General features: G+C 37.6%; 1 pseudogene; it reads right to left on the minus strand.

Moving 5' to 3' along the window:
- Positions 1-1978: 1978 nt before the first annotated feature.
- LOC121049432 lies at positions 1979-22427 on the minus strand (annotated as a pseudogene).
- Positions 22428-23438: the final 1011 nt, after the last annotated feature.

Consider the following 23438-nt stretch of genomic DNA (forward strand, 5'->3'; position numbering starts at 1 on the left):
CCTGATCGGCACACTTCTCTTTCTCTCTACGTCGGGCAATTTGAAAGTAAAATCCGATTACAAAAGTCCAAAGTAATTCCAAAAGATTTGAAAGAAAAGCAATTCGAAAACCCAAAACCACAAAAACCATGCAACCAAGCATCAAACCACAAAACCCAGAAGAAAAACACAAATTAAAACACATAAAAGCAAGGTACTTCAGATCAATACCCAATTATCCAGATTCCTCTTCTTCTTCTTCTTCTTCTTCTTCTTGTCTCCCTCTTCTCCTTCTCTCTCCGATCAGTTTCGCGATGTGAATTTCCCTATTCTTCTTTCTATGCATGCCATTCAACATTTTGACGGTGAATTTCCCTATCTCTCTTGCTAACTTAATGTTTTCCTCCAATTTAATACATCCATCGCAATTATTCTTTACCATCTTCTGCACTAAGTTTGTCCATTTGTAGTATGTTTCCACAAGATGCATATCTTTCAACTTCAGATCTGAACCAAGATCACCACTATGAAGGTCAGCTTAAAGAGTGAGTTAACTCTAACAAATTCTCAAATTATCTAAGTCTTCTGCACTTTTTTTTTCTGTCAACAGTAGAAGTAATAAACTTAACAGAAGTAATATAACAGAAAAGAGAAAGTAAACATGAAATCAAGAAGTGGATAGTTCAGAATTTAGATATCCAAGGACAAAAAAAAATCGTACGAAGAAGCCATGCACAGCTTTATAATTTATATAGGTGCACTGAAGTGTATATATATCCAGGAATTATTTGATTAGAAACAAAACTTTCAATGATGAAATGAAAAGAGTACAACACTGTTGTAGTAAATATGCACCTTTTACCCAGAATCTTGTTTGTCTTTATAGACTTATGACTGCAAACAGTAATATGATGATGATGCAAAATATCACAGTAAGAAAAACCACAGCACACGAATACAGAATTTTATAGAGGTTCGACAAAAATTTTGCCTACGTCCTCTGTGTGATCTCTCTTGAGAATCACTAGCACTATGGAGAATAACAACTTGATTACAAGTACTCATTGAAATCCCTATGCTGATCCCCAACCCCTTTGCTAGATCTCTCTATCACCCTTGGCTCTCCCTGCCCCTGTGTTTATATGTAGCTGAGAACTCTTTGAGATCTCTATTTGATCTCTTCTCTAATCTGAGGACACATTATGTGACCTCCCTGCAGCTCTATTTATAGATTATAGGTGCTGGTTACAAACATGTCACATTAGGATTCCTAAAACTATTAGAACAAGGAAAGAGAGCTAGCTTTCATATTCCAAACTAGAATAGAACTTACTTTCCAGGTCTAAATCAATAGGAATAACTCTTCCTATTCCAAAACCCATTAGGATACTAGAAGAATTCCTGTGCGCACTAATCTTCATTTACCCGTCTGGTTTGGCCTTGAATCCTAATCAACTTAGACATATCAATGAGCCAAATTCACAACAAGTGTATACTTTTTATATATGTAGGGATACATTAGCATAAGTCAACAAGACTTGCTTTCCCACACAAAAATATTGTTATATAGATTGTGAAATACATATACCTTTCAATGGATCTAAGGCTGGAGGGTACTCCTCTCCCTTAGGTTTTGTTTCCAACAGCAGTTGCACTGTCTTGGAGTAAGCAGCACTGCTACTGTCCTCAAGAAGCCGAACTTGGTCAATCTTTATTTTGCTACTGCATATGAATGAGAAGTCTGTGATATCGGCTCCTCTAACCTCTTATCTCACCCCCAGCAGCACCATGGTGTGGTAATTTTATGTTGATGACACCTGATCCTTTGCGTGAAGAAACAGAGGTACAATACTCTTCTTCAAAAGCACGTTTAGATTTCTCTACCATGTAGTAACCCTGAGAAGAATCAGTGTTTTTGGTATCTTGTAAGTTACCACTAGCCAGGGGAGTTTGGATTGTCGCTGGTACGTAGTTCAGGTTTCAGCACTAGAACGGTGTGTTACTAGAAGAAGGTGCTTTTACAACAACTCCAAGCAAGTTTTTCTGGGCCTGCTGGTAAAGCATTTAGCACACCCATAAAAAACCAGAGAAAAGCCTCATAGACAAAATGGAGTTTACATGTATATTCAAACTGAAAACACAGTTACAGAACCACATACTTAAAAGCTAACAACAGACATATCATGCTAAGTGAGGACTAAAAACATTCTTCTGCGCGCTTTGAATCTCTTTTGGACCTCTTGTCCACTTTTAGTCTACCGTTCCCTTTTAACTTCAGTTTCAAGAGCAGAAGAAACGAGGATGAGATGGCAAAGCCTCAGATGCAAATTCCCTATTGACCCTGGAAGGTTGGAACTCATTGAAAATTTTCATTTACTGTTATCAATTAATTTTCAAAGTGATATTGATAAGTTATTGAAATTTTACCTACTAATTTTCCTTTTAGGCTGAATATATAGAAACCTCAAACATATGAACACTCATGCTTCAATACATAAAATTTCAAACTCTTTCAATTTTTGTAAATCTCCTCCATGATATCTCCCACCCTTGTGCATACAACTGTCAGTGAATAATCAAGCTTTGGCCAAGTTTAACGGATATATAGGATGTTTTAAAGTTATGGTTAAATTATAAGTTAAAGAATAAAGTCTCAAGTCTTCTTCAAATCACAACATCAGACAACGTACATGTATTTCTTCTAATCTTAAGTTTTGATAGGTACAAATCAGATGTCAGCCTAATACAAGTATCTTTATGTATCCCATACGAGAAAAAGCCACAAAAATCATGCAGGAATTATCATATATCAACAGTTTGACACTTAATGTTAGATAGACATAAATATACTTGTATTAGGCTTACCACAATTAATAATACTCCAAAGAGTACCACAGAAATTGGATCCAGGAGGAGGAAAAGGAAGGAAATCAACAATTAATAAGGACTCACTGATTGTGATTTCATGACAACCACTCTTCCGGATGTAAGAAATTGTTGGGCACCAGGGGACTGCATTACTGCCATACTTATGTTCTATGCTTCTCCTTTTCTGAGTACATGTCATAATACTCCTCAATTGCTGGTTCCCCTTTTATACATCTACATGCAAATACCCAAGCTTCATATAAGACAAAATGCAACATGCTAACAATTTCATTTGCTCAAGTGTAATAAACGAAATTTTGAGTATTAATTAATAGGACAAATTTCAGTTTAGTATCTTGAGGTTTGGGGGTAATTAATATCATGTCAGTCCCTGCCCTTTCAATTTGATCAGCAACACCCATGTGCTTTCAATTTCAATCAGCCGTGTCCAAATTTTACTGTGCCATCCAAATCAGACGTTAAATGCTGACGTGGCAGCGACAAACTCAGCTAGTGGGCCCAGATACAGGGGTAAATTTGACATTTCACTTAATTTCCACATTTTAAAAAAAAACACTCTTATTCTTCTCTTCCTCTGATCCTCCTCTCCCCGCAACTATCTCCGGCGCCTCCGCCAGCTTCTGGCAAATCCTGAATTCGATTCCTCGCTCGCTGCCACGAGCGACGATCACACTACACTGAATCTGATTGTCTCTTGCATCACAAAAATTCAAGCCCCAGCATTGATACATATCCCAATTCACCTGAAAATTAACCAAAAACCCCAAATCTGAAACAAACTCAAATCACCATTTTCTACTGCACTTTACAATCAGCATACAACGCAAGCAACCAATTCCGGTCCAAAAACCAATAACAAATTCATTAACTCATCCAAATTTCCTTCTCAACTCAAATAACTAGTATAGTTACAGCAATCTGATAAAAGCAATAACCAGGGAGAACTCGATCTGAACTTAATCAACCACAATACATTCAACTTCCACACTTTGATTCAAAGTTCGGGATATACCTTCGAAAATCGACTTCGATCAACCGAATTCAGCTCCCCAGACTCACTGCCGAAACTGGGTTGATGATGAACTGATGATGTTTGATGCTGCAACCCCGCAAGCTTCTCAATGTTTGATCCACAAGTGCTGTCAAGCCAGAACAAGCCTAGAAGCTCCAGAAAAACTTGCCGGCATCAAAGACAGCCTCGAGGCTGAAGCAACCCCAAAACCAAAATCAATCAAAATCGATCGAATTGAAAAACTAAGTAGACTAAAGTGGAGTGCATGACGAAGGGATTAATTTTCATACCACATGCAAGTCAAACAGTGGTCGGAGCACTACAAAAAAGAATTCATTTAGCTTCACCAGTTAGCGTTGGCGTTAGAATGCCGTCGCCATTGATCAAAAATTTGCTACGGCAAATGCCGCGTCGCAAAGAGAAAAATTATTTGCCACGGCAAGGCGTCGCCGTCGCATAAATGTGCCTTCAATTGCTACGGCATATTTTTTCCGTCGCTAAATTTCTCTACTTTTAACTACGGTAGAATGTGCCGTCGTGTATTTTCCTTTTATACATTTTTTTTGTTTTTTTGTTTTTTTTGACTTTTGGGTGAATATAGGTGCCAAAATTAAACATGTCAGCAAAAACTTTGGGTTCATGAACATTGTTCTTGTTCCCGCTCCCTCCATCTGCTATTTCCCGCTCCCTCCATCCAGTCCCGACAACGAAGTCAACCATAGCAATATGCGAAGTCGACATCTGCTAGTTCAGCTCCACCTCCTTCCTATTTTTCTTCTTCCTGCCAAAACCCCAAACTTCACTCCCCTTCGTTCATTCAACAACAACAACAACAAAACCCTTATTTCTGTAAACCCTAAATCAAGCTTCCGAATTAGAGCTTCCGCCGCCAGCGATAATAGCCAACCGCCGTGGTGGGCGAACCTGTTGTTCGCCCAAGCTTTGGGATCCGATAAAGTTCTCAGATTGATCTCCGGTGCCACCGCTAGCCCCATTGGCCAGTACGTGTCGGAACCCGTCACTTTTCTTCATTCTCTCGACCCCAGAGTCAAATTGGTATGCTCTATTTTGATGGGTAATGCTTGGTTTTTTATTCTATTTGGTGGGTTTGGTCTAATTTTGGTTTTGCAGGTTTTTGACTGTTTAAGTTTTGGTGATAGAATTTGGTTTGTGGGTTTTGGGTATTGTCGGTTTGTTCTTCACGATAGAGTTTCGCATTTTATGAGTTTGATATGCTTATGATAAGAAAGTACTGTTCCTTTTGATTTTCTAAGAGTAGAAAGATATCAGAAATAGTAAGGTAACTCTTGTAATAGTGTACAACTTGGGTCTTCTGAACTTTACATGTTTTTAGAAAGAAATTAAATGAAAGAATGTATTCTTTTCATGTTCTGGTGAAGCAAATAGAGAGTTACTGAATATATAAAGGCTTCCTTAGTATCCTAGTTGTAGTTTAAGTGGTGAACTTGGAGAAGTTTAGTGACATCTTATTAGCATGTTGCAAGTGCCCCCTAAAATTTGAGATGATAGAGTGGAACCGGTTCCGTCTTATACACTTCAGATCAGCAAAGATAAGTTATTTATTGAATTTGCTGACTCGCAGACCTTGTGGTCTTTCTCTGTTTAACTATAAAGTAACTTATTTCAAGGTAAAAACATCATTCTAAAGTAATTGTCAGTCGAGCAAAAAATAGTTATTGAAAATGGACTATCAATCTATTGATAATGATAAGGTTATGCATGCTGGAGAATTATCTGTTCTTAAATGCCTATTTGTTGTGACATCTCCCTTTTGGTAAACTTGCTTGACAAGCATTGTATTGAAACTGTACACATCTTTACTTCCTGTATATTCTGCTCATGCAGGGTATCACTCTCTTTGCATCTGTTGCTGCAACTCTTGGACTAAAATATTGCTCGAGTCTGCTTGAGAACTGATCTCAAAGGTAAGCGATCCATATTGGTTAAGTTTGAAAATTTTACTTTTTTTTTTGTTGTTGTGAATTCATTTAATTTGCTGGCATTTTGTTTTGGTTTTGAATAAGGAGTAGTTTAGAGAGAAGCACAGAAACATTGCCTCAACAAATCAGTCTCTGTTGTAAGTGAATCTCATTTCCTAGATCTGCATGCTCAATTCTTCTTGATATGATTTTTTTTTGGTTGCTTTGCAGAAATGTTAGTGTTGGTCCATAAATATGTCAAGTTGTTAGTCAATTTATGATTCATAAATTGGAACTTATGCATATATCAGGATTACCCAAGCAATTAAAGTTGTTAGTCAATTAATATCATTTGAGTCCATTACAACTTTTTTGTTTTGTTCCTGCACTCCAGACCTCAAGATTTGAGCTTTTGTCTTGTTCAGTTTTGATTACAATTGATTAAAACCTCATGATAAATCCCAAAAGCCACCGCTGCATGACAAAGTTTCATTTATGCAAACAAGAGTCCAGAAGATTTTGACAAGAAGCCATTATATTTGGCTAGTGCATGATTCCATTTCTTATCTGCTAAGTGCTAACACCACCACCACAAGTAGCCAAAAGTTTTATTTTTAATTATCTCTTAGCAAAATAAAAGCTCTCAATTGCTTTTAACTTCACCCATGGCAGCAACGAAGACATGTATAACTTCAAAAAATGAAAACAAAAAGTCTAGAATTATGAGATTGATAAGTAGTTCATTTCATATCTAATTGTATCTAGTCACAAACTCGTGCTGCATCATATCTAATTATCTTGTTAGTTCAATTTTGTTAGTTTGGAATGAAGAAAGTGATGGAATTGGACTGGTTTGAAATACTTGCTTGCTATACTCATCTGACTAGTTAATCAAATGCTTAATCTAAAGATTGTCTGATTATGTATATTCCAAGTTTGAGAACATATTTTTTTCTTGTCTGGACATTATTCTGCTATGTTAAAAGAAAAACCTTAGTTATGACTCTTTAGTATATCTTGATGTTTTTGATTTTGATGAAGAGACTAAACCAATATATTCCAACTTGATTTTATGCCTCTACTTTGTCTTAATACTGCTTTCTTCACGAACCTCTGCATTATTTTTGGCACTTTGGCCAGCAGCTGAAATAGATACCCATGCAATCACCCAACTTAATGTCATTCTGCTACTAAATAATCAAACATTTTAATGATTAAGTTGCTTTTAACACAACCCCACACAACCTACCATGCATGCCTATAATTAAAGCGCGCGCACACACACACACACACACACATATATATATATATATGTATATATATATATACATATATATATATATATATTCATATAATTCGATTTGATTTTTCCATACATATGACTTTGCCTGAATTATTCTTTTTGTTTTTGGTTACAGGTTCTTTGCATTATAATCTCGTTGTTCGATCTGTGTCATTTGTCTTCCTCTTATCAGAAGCTCTATCTATTGGTTTTGATTCCAAGTAAGGCTCCTCTTTTTGTTATATTGTTTTTAATGATAATATTTGGTTGTAAATGTAGTGGAAAGTTATGCCCTTGATCTTTGTCTGTTGCATTTTGTTTTAATTGGTATGTTGGGTTTCTGATATAAAATCTATGACAGGAATTCTATAATTCTTATTATTATTTTTATTACTCAATGTCTTCTCCAAAGTAATGAAGCTCCCTTATCCTGCATGTGTTTTATGACTTTGCATATATCTGTGCACATTAGATTAATTAGATGTTAATCTAATATACATATTGTATCATGTGTGTTCTCTAATTAAAGATTTAGTTTTGTTTATTTCTGCTTGATGTGATGTTGTTCATTTAATGTAGAGATTTATTGTTAGTATAGTTGGTATATATTTTCATACTTAGCTATTTGTGTTACTGTATTTCTAGCTGACATAGATATTGATAAGGGAAAAAATGGGATTGATTGGGCAGATTGGTGTTCTAAACCATATCGTGCGAAGTTAGAAGATTTCTTGAACTTTGCATATGTCAATAGGGATCCGAGTTCAAGGATTTACTGTCCTTGTAGAAAATGTGAAACAGAAAATTCTTTGAAAAAGTAATTGTGCGACAGCATCTTCATGGTAATGGGTTTTGGAAGAAGTATAAGATCTGGGATAAGCATGGTGAGTCCAGGGATGGTGCTGATTCATTGCATAGAGATGAGATGTTTATGGGGTCAGATGATTATATGGAAGAGGATATGGTTAGACTAGTCCAAGAAGCTATAGGAACAGCAGATGTTGTTAGACCACATGATGAGAGTGGTGGAGAAAGTTCAAATCCACTTGTTGGGCCAAACGAGTCTACTAAGCAGTTCCTAAAGTTGATGAAATCTGCAAACCTTCCATTATATCCTGGTTCTAAGAAACATACAACATTGTCATTTATTGTCAGACTCCTACAGGCGAAAGTGTTAAATGGTTGGACTGACAAATCTTTCAAAGACTTGCTTGGCATATGTAACGAGTCTATGCCAGACACCTTCCTAATTCTTATTATCAAGCTCAGAAGTTAACTGAAGATTTAGGGTTCACATATAACACAGTGGATACTTGCCCTAATAGCTATATGCTTTTCATAAATGAAGACATAAATCTTGATCAATGTTTGATATGTAAGGCCTCTCAATGGAAAGAAGATGGTTGCAGTTTAGTTTCTGATTCGGGACCTGGGAAACGAAAGGCAGCAAAACAAGCAAGATATTTTCCTTTGAAACCAAGGTTGCAGAGGTTGTTTATGTCCTCTAAAATTGCAACGCTTATGAGATGGCATGCCGAGAAACAAACTGATGATGGTGTGTTTAGGCATCCTGCAGACTCTCTCGCTTGGAAGGATTTTGACAAGAAACATCGAAGTTTCTCCGGAGATATTCGCAATGTAAGGCTTGGGTTGGCCTCAGATGGATTTAATCCATTCCGGACTATGAACATAGTTCATAGTACTTGGCCTGTCATACTAGTTCCGTACAACTTACCACCAATGATGTTGATGAAGCAACCTTTTATCTATCTTTCTGTGCTTATTGATGGCCCAAAAGGACCTGGTGATAAGATCGATGTTTACTTGCAGCCACTCATTGAAGAGTTGAAGGAATTGTGGGATGAGGGCATAGAAACTTTTGACGCATCAAGCAATCAAATGTTTCAAATGCATGCTGCCTTACTTTGGACGATTAATGATTTTCCTGCCTATGCTAATCTATCAGGGTGGAGTACAAAAGGTGAATATGCATGCCCTTCTTGCAACTCTGAAACTGCTTCTATATGGTTGCCAAACGGTAAAAAGTTCTCATATGGTAGCAGCCAGCGGTTTTTACCTTACGATCACAAGTATTGGAAGGATCCCAGATCTTTCAATGGCTTATGAGAATATAGACGATCTCCTACAACATTATTTGGAGTAGATCTTCTCACCCAGCTTCAATCAAATGGTATCCTTACAGAGTATAGAAGAGAAGATTTGCAGACAAGGCAAATGATGGGGCCACAGAAACCTGAGAAAGATCCTTTGAAGAAAAGGAAGCACAATTGGAAGAAAAAAAGTATATTTTTTTAGCTTCCTTATTGGAAGGATAATCTCATCCGTCACAACCTTGATGTCATGCATATAGAGAAGAATGTGTGTGACAATGTTCTTGGGACCATACTAGGAGTTGCTGGAAAATCAAAGGACAATATCAGTTCTCGACGTGATCTTGAGCTTATGGGAATTAGAGAGCAGTACCATGTGAAGAGGAGGGAGTCCGGTTCAGAATACTTTGATCCTGCAGAGTTTGAGATGAATAATGATGGGAAAGATAAGTTCCTCGTAGCCTTATCAGAAACAAGAATGCCGGATGGTTCTGCTTCTCATATTGCACGGTGAGTACATTTGAAAGATCGAAGTATTAGCGGTCTTAAAAGTCATGACGATCATATTCTTTTACAGCAATTAATTCCATTATCTATACGAAGTTCTTTACAGAAGAAAGTGGTCTAAGGGCTGGTTGATCTGGGCAAGTTTTTCAAAGTATTGTGCTCCAAACTAAATTGTGCAGCAGATTTGAAGAGGCATGTTCTCGTATAGTGGTGACCCTTTGTGATCTTGAGAAGATATTTCCACCATCATTTTTTGATGTGATGGAGCATGCATTTACCTGTCCATCTAGTCCAAGAAGCATTAATTGCTGGTGCTGTGCAGTTTCGGTGGATGTACCCCATTGAGAGGTATCTGTTGACTTTAAAGGAATATGTACGTAACAAAGCTTGTCCGAAAGCATCAATAGCTAAAGGTTATCTAATGGAAGAATGCATGAATTTCTGTACCCAATATCTTAAAGATGTGGAGAGTAAGTCAAACAGACCGTTAATGAGAAAGAATCGTGATGACCCTGAGAAGGGAAATTGTGTTCTCAGTGAAGTTACGCGCATACAAATTCATCGATGGGTCTTGTTTCATACAAGGGCAGTCACGCCATTTCTCAAGTATGTAATGAAAATAACTCTGCATATTTCTTTCAAAAATTATGTATATATGATTATATGTTTTCTGGTCGGAAGGAACATGTTGATTCTTCTTCAAGGATTGTAAAGTATGACACATCGGATTTTTACTGTGCAGGGAACATCTTACTGCCATTAAACAACAATTTCCGGATGCAGATGACCATTATGTTCAACGTGTTCATTTTGATGAGTTTACGAACTGGTTTAAGGATCATGTGAGTTGCTAGGTGTTTTCGTGTACATTATGTTCAGTAGTACTTTTGTAAAGGTTTGCTTTAATTTATTTGTTCCTCACAGGTTATAACTCTGCAAAACACAAGTGATATCTTGTTATCAGAAGAAATTATTGCCTTGTCTAGTCCTCCTAGTCCTTCAGCAACTAAGGTGAATTCATATACATCTAATGGGTATTTCTTCGGTGTGAAAATTGTTGATAACAAGCGATCAAGACAAAACAGTGGTGTAGCTTTACAAGCAGATACCATGAGTGTCGGCAATAAGAAAGATAAGAATCCACGTGTAGATTTTTTACCATATTATGGGAGATTAACAGAGATTATCAAAGTCACCTACTCTGTTGATATCAAATATGTGTTGTTCAGGTGTGATTGGGTACATCCTGTGGCAGGGATTAAATTAGATCCTTTTAACTTCACTTTAGTTAACTTCAATCGATTGTTGTATCGAAATGATCGGGTTGGGGATGAACCATTCATCTTAGCATCTCAAGCACAGCAGGTGTGGTATGCTCCAGATCCTTCAGGACAAGGTTGGCTAAATGTCGTGGAAATGGAGTCAAAAAACTTCTCTCATGTGCAAACTGACAATACTGAAGAAAATGATAGCTCAGGGGAGTTAATGGATGGTGTTTAAATGGATGAATAAGGCCATTACAATAGAGATGTTATGACTAGTGCATATTGGCCTTAATGTGTACTTTAGTATTCTTCCTGGAACTTTTTGATAAGAATAATGATTCATGTTTGAAGTCAAATATTCATTTTGAGTTTCTAGTTAATATCTCAGTTCCCTTTCCCTTTCATGAACTTTGTTATTTTATTTAGTATGGAAGGTTTGAGTTTTTAGTTTGTACCTCACCAACACCAAATTTAATTGAGTTTGCCTTCTTATTGCAGGTGACCATGAAGAAAAGGAAGGTTGGGAGACCACGCACTATGTCTGAGTTTTTGACTTCAAGTGGATCTAATTCTTCAAACAGCAATGGTTCCTCATCGCAGTCATCCTATAGGTCTACTAATCCACCTCCTACACCCCCACCGCCTCCTTCTGCACCTTCTCCTCCAATATTACCTCTTCCATCTCTAGGTATTACTTCGCTTAACAAGTTTTTTTGTTTGTTTGTTTGTTTTTTTAGTTTATTTTTACATCCTAATTCACTTATCACCAGTTCCTACATCAGCACTATTGATATGTTTTTCAATGATGGAATTTAATGTTTCTTGCAACTTTGGTAGAAGCTGAAGTACAATCTGCTACCTTTATTACTAGAGGTCACAATAAAGGTATCCCAGAGTGGAATACTGGAGTTAAAATCAAGATTATGTTTGATTCTAACTTCCAACCTGTTGGAGAAAGAGCTACACAGCTAAAGTCACAATTGGGGCAAATTGTACGCGATGGCCAGAGGATTCCACTAACATTACTTGACTGGAAGGCTGTTAGACCTGATGTGAAAGAGGGAATATGGAAAGAGGTTCAGGTAAACATGTTACTACGTGTGTTATTTGAAAAATAGTAGGAAATTTCTTATTATCTGTGCTTATTTAGTTAATGATGATTAGAAGTTATTGATAAATCTCCTTTATGTAATTTGTAGCAAAATTTGCTTGATGTTCCAGAAGGATATAAACATGTGTGTCTTAGATGTTGCAATACACTATGGAAGGATCACAAGAGCAAAACCAAAGTCAACTACTTTCAGAAAAACAGAGATAATCCAAATCTAAGTTCTCTAGTTCCTCCACATATTGTAGCAGAGCAGTGGAGTGAGCTCATTGCTTATTGGAGTAGTGAAGATGCAAAGGTAGAAATGCTGAAACATTCATAATCAGATTGTGCTAAAAAGATTGACACTAGCATGATGATTTTGGAATTGATTTTGTAGCTGATAGCAACACGAAATTCTATCAATCGGGAGCAGCGTGGACCAGTTCATAGTACTGGTCGAAAACATTTCGCCCAGCTGCGATATGAGGTATTGTTTCTAACATTATTGGTCAGAAATGCATGGAGGCACCAACAGAAAATGTTTACTTCTTGTGCAATGTTTGCATCCATATTGTTTAAATTCTAGTAACATTTAATACTATTTACTATAAAGTATTTGTAAGATTTGTTGGTAGTATGTATGTGTGTGTGTGTGTGTGTGTTATATGTACATAGATTCATTGTTTTGTACTTGACAGATGGAACAAAGTGGAGAACAAACTGATAAGATGAGTGTGCGGAAAAAAGCACGCAACCAATCAAATGCAGATGTTGCCCAAGTCATTGTATGTTTAGCTTCTTATATCTTATATTAAGAATTTCAGTTATTTTTTTAATCTTTTCCAAACTAATTGATCAGTACTTTCATGTAGGAGGAATATGACAAGAAATTGCTAATGGAACCTAAGGACCAGCGAGAACTTAGGGCTGTAAAAGATCGAATATTCCATGAATTGCTTGGGGAAGATGGTCATGGTTATTGTCGTACCTATGGTTCTACTGTGCCTCGCAGTTTGGTGTATCCACAGGAATCAATGCCTTCTCATAACACCAATGACCTCATACAGAAAATAACTGAAGAGGTTACAGAGAAAGTGAAAGAGGCTTTCACAAGGAAGATGCAGGACCAATTAGATATGCTTCAAGCTCGGATTAACTTTTTAGAGAGCAATAAGGGGCAAAACAGAAATCCATGTGGACAGGTTGGTACACAAATCCATAATATTATTTGTTACAACAATTGACTATTTTTATCTTCGACAAATTTGTTTATATACATGTTTGTGTATATATATGCATGATTATGTAAATATTGAATGTGTATAAAACGATCTGTGTAGATATTGAGATTGCTAGCTCAGATAGGTTGCAGACTTGGTTGCAGTTTTGGTTGTTGATTTTGAGTTTATGAACAAACTATGTTAGCTTTAGGTTTTTCATATGGCTGAGAGGATAAAGTATGAGTCTAATATCATTTCAATATCGTTTATAGTATGACAGTTGATGAAACTCTTGCTGCAAGTTGAATTGTTTTTTTTTTTTTCCCAGTTTTGAAGAAAGAAAGGGAAGTTGTGTTTGTGTGCTTCAATGATTTTGTATCATCTATTATGTGTCAAATGTTTCATAACAAATGCATGTTATATGAGTATGGAGTAAGCCAAAACCATCATGTTCTGTAGCCAAAATCATCATGTTCTATAACCAATATCATGAGGATAACCTTCATGCAGTAGTTCTTTAACAAATAACAAATACATGTTTCTGACACTTTCTGTTTTCGATTAAAAATGGAGAAGGAGGAAAAAAAAAAACAGTCCAGATTACTTGCAGGTTGTTCAATGCTACACATTGGGCTCATTACTAAAAGGCTATTGATAATAGACCTTACACAATTATATGACTTGAGATTTATATGTAACAGTTGATTCTTATCAGTATTAGGATAAAATCCCAGATTTTGAATTCAAACTACATGTGATAGTATCCGATCTATTCATGTTTCATTTTCATGTGAATCCGGTTTGATATTTGTATACTTGTGCATTATGTGATAGGTTCAAGATGCAACTAGTGGCCATGAAGTTAGAAGGGAGTCCATAGGAGAAGGAGTTCATCCACATTCAACTAGTAATCAAGAAATTGATCATGCTCCAGTACTCACCAAGCCCCTCTAGTTAATGATAACTAGTATTGTGGTCAAGGATGCTTTTGAACAATATTAAGTTTGGCAATGTTTCCTTTCAGTTACCAAGTATGGTAGGACCTTATAATTATGAAATGTGGTTGGTTTGGTTTGTACTTGGTAATGAAGTATAACTTGGCACTTATCTTTTGATTATATAATTTCAGTTGTGAGATACTATGATTGAAGTGATTGTTTTGATGCTTTATATTGTTTTACTATATCTTTTGATTAGGTGTGTAAAATGGCAGAAAACATTTTGGTTTCAAAAATATTGGGTGGCCAATTAGTTGTGACGGTCATTAGCTGTTGCTAAAGCTTCATATGAAAAATTACTTGAGGTGGCGACGGCAATGACGCCGTCGCAATTATGGAGGGAAAATCAATTTCCAACCTATTTCTAATAAATTTGGAGGGAAAATTTCTGGAAAAAAAAAATATTTGAAAAAATAGTTTGTTGCAAGCAACGGCATCTGCTGTAGCAAATAGGTTACTTGCGACGGCGTTTTCAGTCGCTACATGCCGTCGCCTAATAAGCGACCAATGGATTGCTACGCTCGTTGCCGTAGCTAAATCTTGTTGCGACGGCGTTTTGCTGTAGCCACGACCAGTGGTGACGCCACCAACAACAACGGTATATTTGCTGTCGCCTAGCCGTCGCCATTGGTGTTTTGCGACGGCAATCAGACTTTCCGCGACGGCACAAAGCCGTGGCAAAATGAATTCTTTTTTGTAGTGGAGTCACCGGAAAATGCAGAAACATCGGAGATCGACAATCTCAAGCCAAATAGAGAACTAGAACCAGACGATGTCATGGAGATCGACAATCCCATGCAGATGTCGTCTATGGAGATCGACAATCCCAAGCCGATGTCGTCTATGGAGATCGATAATCCCAAGCCAAACACCTCCAATCAGTTTGGCCATTCTTCGATCCTTTCCTTGGGGGAGAGACCAAAACGGAAAAACGAAACCGAAAAATCCCAGAAGACGAAGATGAAGATGCCAGAAGAGTACGATCTAGCCAGGTCGAACGATTAAGCAAAGTACAAGAGGGGGAGAAAGAAGAAGGCGATGGAGGCTGAGGTGAGGAGAGAGCTTGATCGGAGAAGACAGGAGGAGGAGAGGACAGAGAGGGAGGAGAGAAAGAGAGAATGTGAGAGAAACCATCAGAGCTGAGAGAGAGGAGGAGAAAAGAAGAAAATATTTTTGAAATGACATTTTTAGCCCTTTAAGTGGGCCCCTCTGTCAAACTTAATGTCTGATTTTGGACCGCATAGTAAAATTTGGACACGGCTGATTGAAATTGAAAGCACATGGGTGTTGCTGATCAAATTGAAAGGGCAGTGACTGACATGATGTTACCCCCAAACCTTAGGGTACTAAACTGAAATTTGTCCTAATTAATAATTACTCTAATAGCAATCTGTCCACAGTCCACCTTAATATCAACTAAACTTAAACAAAGGGAACCCATCAACAGTTGTCGGAAACCCAAAAAGAGAAAAAAAGAAAAGAAAAAAAAATTGTTTCTATTACAGACAAAAGCCTAATATGCTATGACATGCCGACAAGTGGTACAAGTGCAACTTGTATTGTTAGATATGCATACTAAGAGCAACTCTAACAGCTTCCTTATCATTTCTGTATTATAGGGAAGCAAAAGTTAAACCTTTAGCATTTTTTTCTGGGAAAATTTTAAGAACAGTACATGAAGTATAGGCCGTTCCGAAGTTCAGTATATTTGGTTTCAAAGAATTAACTTTGGTACATGAAGTTCCAATCCCGACAACATGACGTCTATAACAATTTTGGGTTTTCACCTCTCTCTCTCTCTCTCTCTCTCTCTGGGACACCCATTTCTGGGCATCTTTCTTCTTCTTCCTCCTTCTTCTTCTTATTCCTTCTTCTCCCTCTCTCGGACACCCATTTCTAGGTATATTTCTCCTTCCTTCTTCTTCTTCCTCCTTTTTCTCCTTCTTCTTCTTCTTCTTCTTATTCCTTCTTCCTCTCTCCCTCTCTCTCCCACCCACCTTCCCCCCCCCCCCCCCGATTTGATTTGGATACCCAGATTATTTGATTTTTTCCTCCTTATTCTTCTTCCTTCTTCCTTCTCCTCCTCCTCCTTCTTCCTCCCTCCCTCTCTGATATTAAGTTCCCTAAGTTTTATTTGGACACCAAATCTAATTTTCTTCTCCTTCTCCTTCTTCTTCCTTCTTCTCCTTCTTCTTCTTCTTCTTCTTCTTCATTCTTCTTCCTCCCTCCCTCCCTCCCCGATTTGATTTGGACACCCAAAATCTGGGTACCCAAATATGATTTCCTCCTCCTCCTCCTTCTTCCCTCTTCTTCTTCTTCTTCTTCTTCCTCCTCCTCCTCCTTCTTCTTCCTTCTCCAGTTCTCCTTCTCCTTCTTCTGCAATTTTGCTTCTGCAATTTTTCTTCTTCCTTCTCCTTTTTCTTCTCCTTCTCCTTCTCCTTCTTCTTCCTCCTTCTCCTTCTCCTTCCTTCTCCTGCTTCTTCCCTCTTCTTTTTCTTCTTCTTCTTCCTTCTCCTCCTCCTCCTTATTCTTCTTCGTCTTCCTTCTCCTTCTTCTGCAATTTTTTTTTGTTAATTCATGAAGAGACGAATTTGCCTTTACAAATTTGACTAAAATCAGATTGACTAACGGGGGCCGTAACGGCATACACTGATTTTGGGTCGGGATTGTAACGTCATGTACCAAAGTTAATTCTTTGAAACCAAATACACCGAACTTCGGAATGGCCTATACTTCATGTACTATTCTTAAACTTTTCCCTTTTTTTCTTCTCCAACTCCAACTCCAACGATTCTCTATTTTACAACAATCTCTAAAATCTCCATAATTCTTCCTTAAATTTTAGAGATTGCTGTAAATTTAGGGAATTTGGTTTTCTCTTTTCTCATTATCTATAAAATAGGGATAGTTATAGGGAATCTATTGGAGTTGCTCTAAGAGCACAAAATATTTTCACTAGCAAACATAAAAAATCAGCAAAATTCGAACCAGAACCATGTTTCATTTTCATTTGAATAACTGTGTTTTATACTTTTACACCTTGCATGCCTGACAAAATTATGCCACATTTCATAAGTTACCAATAAATTGAGTGCAACAAGCATAATATATCAACTAAAAAATAACAGATCAGTATAAAAGAGGCTGCCCTGAATCCCACATATAATTATACACTACAAGACGGATCAGTATAATCAAGACTCTGGTGTGGACCTACTCGATACTTTTTGTAGGCTGAGCAAGCTTTCGGATCAGAAGTTGCTGCATATCTGGTAGTTTCTTCTGAGCATGGAACTCAGCAAAACTTCTTTTCAGCATGTCCTCCACCTGCGGTAATGGTCCCAACCAATATTTGTAAATGGACTCATCAAGACAACAGAGATTAAACTTTGCCTTGTACCTACTTATGTTCTTTATAAACACATAGAAATAAGAAAAATAAAACAAACCCTTCGTTGATTATTGTGAGAATTAGTTTATAAGCAGAAGGTGGTTGGTCCTTCACTGCAATGAACACAAGCAGGCCAATGCTTATAATAGGTTGAGCAATGTCTAAGGGTCTTTATTCTATCCTAGTGAATCTCAATGTAAGTTCTTTATTCATCCTATTGAATCTCAACGGAATATTAATCCACCCCAAATAGAATGTGCTTTAGCATGAGATTAAGGAAAGCTTTCGAGATCATATATGCATGTATTGAAAGAATATATTTCTTTTGCTCCCATAAAGCTACAGAAGTTATGGATGAAGAGCGTTCCTGTATTAAAAGCTATATATACGTTGTCAACATGAGCTTTACAGTTCGATATTTAAAATAGTAGATGTTTCAAAAACCCTAGTACTCGAAGGCGCTGCACGCACACAAGCTTGGTCGAGATTTAGCTGAGTTCCTCTCGTCTGGTGGCTTTCATCATCGGCATGGGGTTGCCTCGTCGTCGTTGGGAGGCTGCCGGATGGGTGATGGTGGTCTACGGTTCTCTAGCTTCTAGGATTTGCAGTAACCCGAAGTCGACAATGGGCTGGTGTTCGTTCTGGTTTGAAGCCTCTCTGTGGCTTGGGCAGTCGTGGGTTCTGGTTCAAGGGGCGGAGCGAGCTGGCTTTGGATCCAAGCGGTGGCACAGCGTCATTGACAGGGTGCGGTTGATCTTTCTGGGGCATCGGGGATCAGTTTCCGCATGGGATCGGGTCTGGTGCTTTCGGGGTTCGCTGATGGCCTCTCAGTGGTGGCAGCGTATTGTTGGCGAGGTTCCTTAAAGCTGGGTGGCGACGACATGATTGCGGCATGGCATGGAGGCGATGGCTGCTTGCGGTGTGTGCGCGTCGATCTGAGCGTAGGGAGGTGGAGGTGGAATGAGTTGGGCCAGCTGTTGGGCCTAGGGTGTTGTTTCTTCCTTGGGCTAGTTGGACTTTTTTTTTAGTTTTTTTATTTTTTCACCTTGTTCTAGAACCCTAGGTTTCGGGTTTAACCCTAGGTTAGTACTCTCTAAGTTTGTTAGGGAATTACGCATTTTCGTGCCTCTAGCAAATCCTCTAGAGTGGTAACGACGGAGGATTCTCGAGTTAAGGGCTTAGGAAAGTCAAGACTTTCCTGGTCTTCTTGCCTATCACTCGAAATCTGGTCTTCTACTACTTTCATCTCAAGTTTTTCTCTAGTTGTACACCAATTGAGGTCTCTAGACGACTAGGTTTACTATTAAATGAGAGGTCAGTAGTGAGGATTTGATTTCTTGTCATTAGGCTCACTCAATAAGTGAGCAAATGTGTTAACAGTGAGGGTCACCTGTCCTTTGTCTAGTAGCTTATACCATTTATGATTTTGGTGTAAGACAGCATTTGATGTACGTGCCTTCTGGCCATGGATAAATGAATGAAGTTATCTTTTTTTCTCTCGAAAAAAAAAAAACATGAGCTTTACTTTCAGGATTTAGCTTCTTCAATTTGGAATGGATTCAAAATTGATCTGCGGTCCTGTTTCCTTTCCCCTATATGTATGAATGGGACTGACATGAAGAAAATAGGTACCTTCAGTTCTTCAACACGAAGAAGATGCATGATCATAATATAAGTTAGCCGAAACTGAGATTCTAGCCTGGTTGCACTTCCAACTATGACATGCTTCAAATCCCTCTCTTCTAGGATTTCATCACGGCACATTACAATAACTGTACCAATTTTATCAAGTCCTCTCCTGCCAGCACGGCCTGCCATTTTAGTGTATTCTCCTGGTAGTAGTTGTCTAAATTCCTTGCCATCAAATTTCCTTAATGTATCAAAGACAACCTGCGCAAAATCTTGACACAGGTTAGAATTCAAGATAATAATGTCATATCTACGGCTAATGCATAGCAAATAGAAAGATGCACTGTCGCTAGAGAATATCAACCAGGGTTCAAAAAGCACAATTCTTTTCTCATAATTCCTGATATTTTATTTCTTCATATTAATGCATTCATCAACACAGACTAACAAACCACAACTAGAAGTGGCTTTGTGAAAAATTAGATTACATTTAGGTGGCACAGACCACGTTCTTACTGGTTGTAATAAACAATTGAACATAATGAAACCATCAAGCAGACAAATTCCTGAGGGACTTGAATCAAACACGTTATAAGAAGTCGCAAATTAAATTACTGAGCTAGCCTCATATGATGAAAATAAATAGCTTCAATCAACATCATAATTAGACACTTGAACCAACAGGATTATTCAGTAAGACTGATCAATGAATTTAGCACTCAAAGAGATGAAAGAATACAGAAACATAGAATATTTCCCAGGCTTAAAACTTTTTCTTGTTTGGACAAGTAGTTATATCTTATATAACAAAGAACCACCCCAGAAATCTTTGATATGGCAGTGGAAATTATACTTCCAATTTTAACAATAGTGCCTAACACAACTCACCGTTCTAGCTGGTGCATTCACTCCCATTGCAAATGTCTCTGTTGAAAACAGAAACCTACAAAAAATTGGAGGAAGATTACAAAATACAAATCCAAAATCACAACAGTAAGTCAAATTCAATTAGATGTAGAAATACAACAGAGAAAGTTCAATACTACTGGTCATAAATATACAGTTGGGCTAAACATCAAGGTATCCGGATTATCATTTTGAATAACAAAACATCAACGTCAAGAAACAAGTAAAATCCAGAAGCAACACGCACTTACCTTTATCACACCGCGACAAAAGAGCATTTCAACGACTTCCTTAACAATTGGAAGAAGTCCTGCATGATGGACACCAATCCCTCTATGGAGAAGGTTTTGAACTCTGACAACCTGCATATGAGAACATATGATGTCTAATTAAGGCCCAAGGTTTTGTATTTAATTAAGACGAAATGATTAGTATGCAACTATACCTGAGGTAAATTCCTGTCGGATCCCTTCAGCTAGCCGTGAAAATGCTTTGTCACAGAAAACATGAATCTGACTTTTCTCAGAACTACTTGTGAGGTCAATTGCCGACATGCTATCAGCTGACCTATCACAGCGATTCTTTGAGAAACAAAATATAACCACCTGTACAGACAAGTCAAGGCATAAGATTACAGAATTATTAGACAAGCAAGGTCAATTCCTAAATATAGAAAAGGGGTAAATCATAAATGGACAAAAACCCTATAGAAAATTCCAAAATTTGCATAAAGTAAACAACAGTCTCGTAGGTACTAGGGCTAAAAGCATGGATGGAAACAAAGTTTTCACCTCTGCTAAATATGAAAATGCAAATTCCATTTGGCGGTGCCTTCCTTTTTTCATTATTCTCTATTTAGTTTCAGAAAAGATGAAATAATAATCATGTAGGCGTGCCTCTAGAGTGGACGTCTACAATTTTTAAAATGCAGACACCAACCCTGAAATGTAATCAAACGATAAGAACCAGTCATTCTTTAGGTCCTCCGCAAGGATTGTCCTTCCAAAGAATCAGCCAAATAGCACATCATTCGGTATACAGTATATTGGACAAAATGAAAATGATAATGACGGTTAGTAAATGCCTAAACAATTCTTGATTTTGGCTGATTTTTGGCAGATGTGTCCTCGAAAGAGGACTTGGAAAAAAGACAGTTCTGATCATTTGATTGCATTGGGGGGCAGACATCTCTGCATTTTCAAAAAGTTTATGGACTCTTGATGCTGATCTTAGAAGCTCTTGCTGTATTCTTTTCAGAAGTGGCTAGAGTCAAATGAATAAAAGCAATAGACACGTGCGAAAGGGAAGTAAATTCAAACATACAGGTAATAGTGACTTCTTTGAGTTATTAACTGTGACAACCACGAAGAAGCATCTGATCTTCTTAAACCCCAATTGTTCATGCCATTGCCGTTGTTTTGATTTGCTCCACCAGTTCTGGATAAATTCCCCGAGTTATGGGCACCCGATTGCTTCTGTTTTCCTGAATGTGCAGTTTCACGTTTTTGACCTCGAGCCCCATCGTGAGAAGCTGAAGCAGAAGCTGGAGCACGTGATCCACCACCACCGCCGCCGGTGGCAGGACTATTCTTTTTCTTGAATGTATCTTTTGCAGCTTTGAAGCCCTGAGGAATGAAGCTTTCACTTTCACATATCTTGTAAAGTTCTCCGGAGTAAAATAGGCAGTGCTCCAATGGGACTGGTCTTTTTGTAGTCCTATAATAAAATTACACTTAAATATAAAAAAGTTGAGAAGGAAGCATCATAAATGTTTTAAAGCGCCACAAACAATGAGAAAAAAAGATTACCGTAGCCACATATGCGGCCGTATGAGAATCCATAAGTATTAGAACTATATGTGCTATATATGAAAGATCATAGAGAATTCATATACGAAACAGAGGTTTCGAAGTGTTCATAAATATGAACAATGGATCCCTTAGGGAAAACACGAGAAAAACATTCATGTGATGTCTATAGAGCCGTAGGTCTAAGACTACTCAGTCAGCGGACTCGAGTAATGACTATTGGAACATGTAGCTCTCAATGTCGTATAGGAAATATAAATTCTCAATAACTATACACCAAATATCTATAACAATATGATCGTATAAAAATAATTGATGTTCATATGTAATAGGAACAAAGATGATAAAGATGAAACACATATATCTATTATGTGATAAGACAAGATATCTATGTTATGTATAAAGCAATTCGTTGAGAATGAGAAAAAAAACTTATATCAGAAGGCTTACGGATCATCATGGATTTCAAAGAAAAGAAGAAAAAACAAACACTTGCTGATAATGTGTTATAAACTACAGAATAACGTTGTTTAGAATCAAAGAATATAGAGAGATAGAAGAGAAAAACAGAAAATGGAGGAGGTAGAAGTATATGTTGAAAGCTAGGATTCTTGAAGCAATAGTTAGAGAGAAAATAGAGAGAAATTGAAGAGAGGTTTTTCTATTACAGTGATTCTGTTACAACCAACAACAAACAAGAGAGAGAGAGAGCAGCTATTTATACAAGTGAACAAGTGAGCAGAATTGTGACACGTGTAAACCAGCTGTAGGCAACTGAATCACATAAGCATGTACGTAACAAACTAAGTAACAATTAACTCTAATTAACCCTAATTAGCAGACAGACTAATCTTCTTCGTTAACACCCCTCCTCAGCTTGATGGATGGGAGCAGACAGCAAGCTGGAACACAAGTAAAGATGTTGAGGAGAACACAGGCCCTTGGTGAACAAGTCAGCAAGCTGCTCCTTGGAAATGACAAACTGTAAACGAAGAGAACCAGCTTTAACTCTGTCCCTGGTAAAATGAACATCAACTTCAATATGTTTTAGCTTAGAATGATAAACAGGATTAGTGGCCAGAGCTAAAGCAGAGATGTTGTCACAGTGAAGAGTTGGAATGCTATGGAGCTCAATGTGGAGATCATGAAGTAAGTGTTGTAGCCACTGAAGTTCAGATGTGGTGTCTGCCAAGCTGCGATATTCAGCCTCAGTTGAGGAGCGAGGCACAGCTGTTTGCTTTTTACTACACCAGGAAATAGGAGACTGATTGAGTAAAATAACAAAACCAGTCGTAGATTTCCTGTCATTAGGATCACCTGCCCAATCAGTATCGCAGTAAGCTTGAAGATGAAATTGTTGTGGCTGTTGAAAACCCCTCCTGAAATAAATGCCATGATTGATTGTTCCTTT

The sequence above is a fragment of the Rosa chinensis genome, chromosome 5, assembly GCF_002994745.2.
Source record: "Rosa chinensis cultivar Old Blush chromosome 5, RchiOBHm-V2, whole genome shotgun sequence".
Classification (NCBI taxonomy): domain Eukaryota; kingdom Viridiplantae; phylum Streptophyta; class Magnoliopsida; order Rosales; family Rosaceae; genus Rosa; species Rosa chinensis.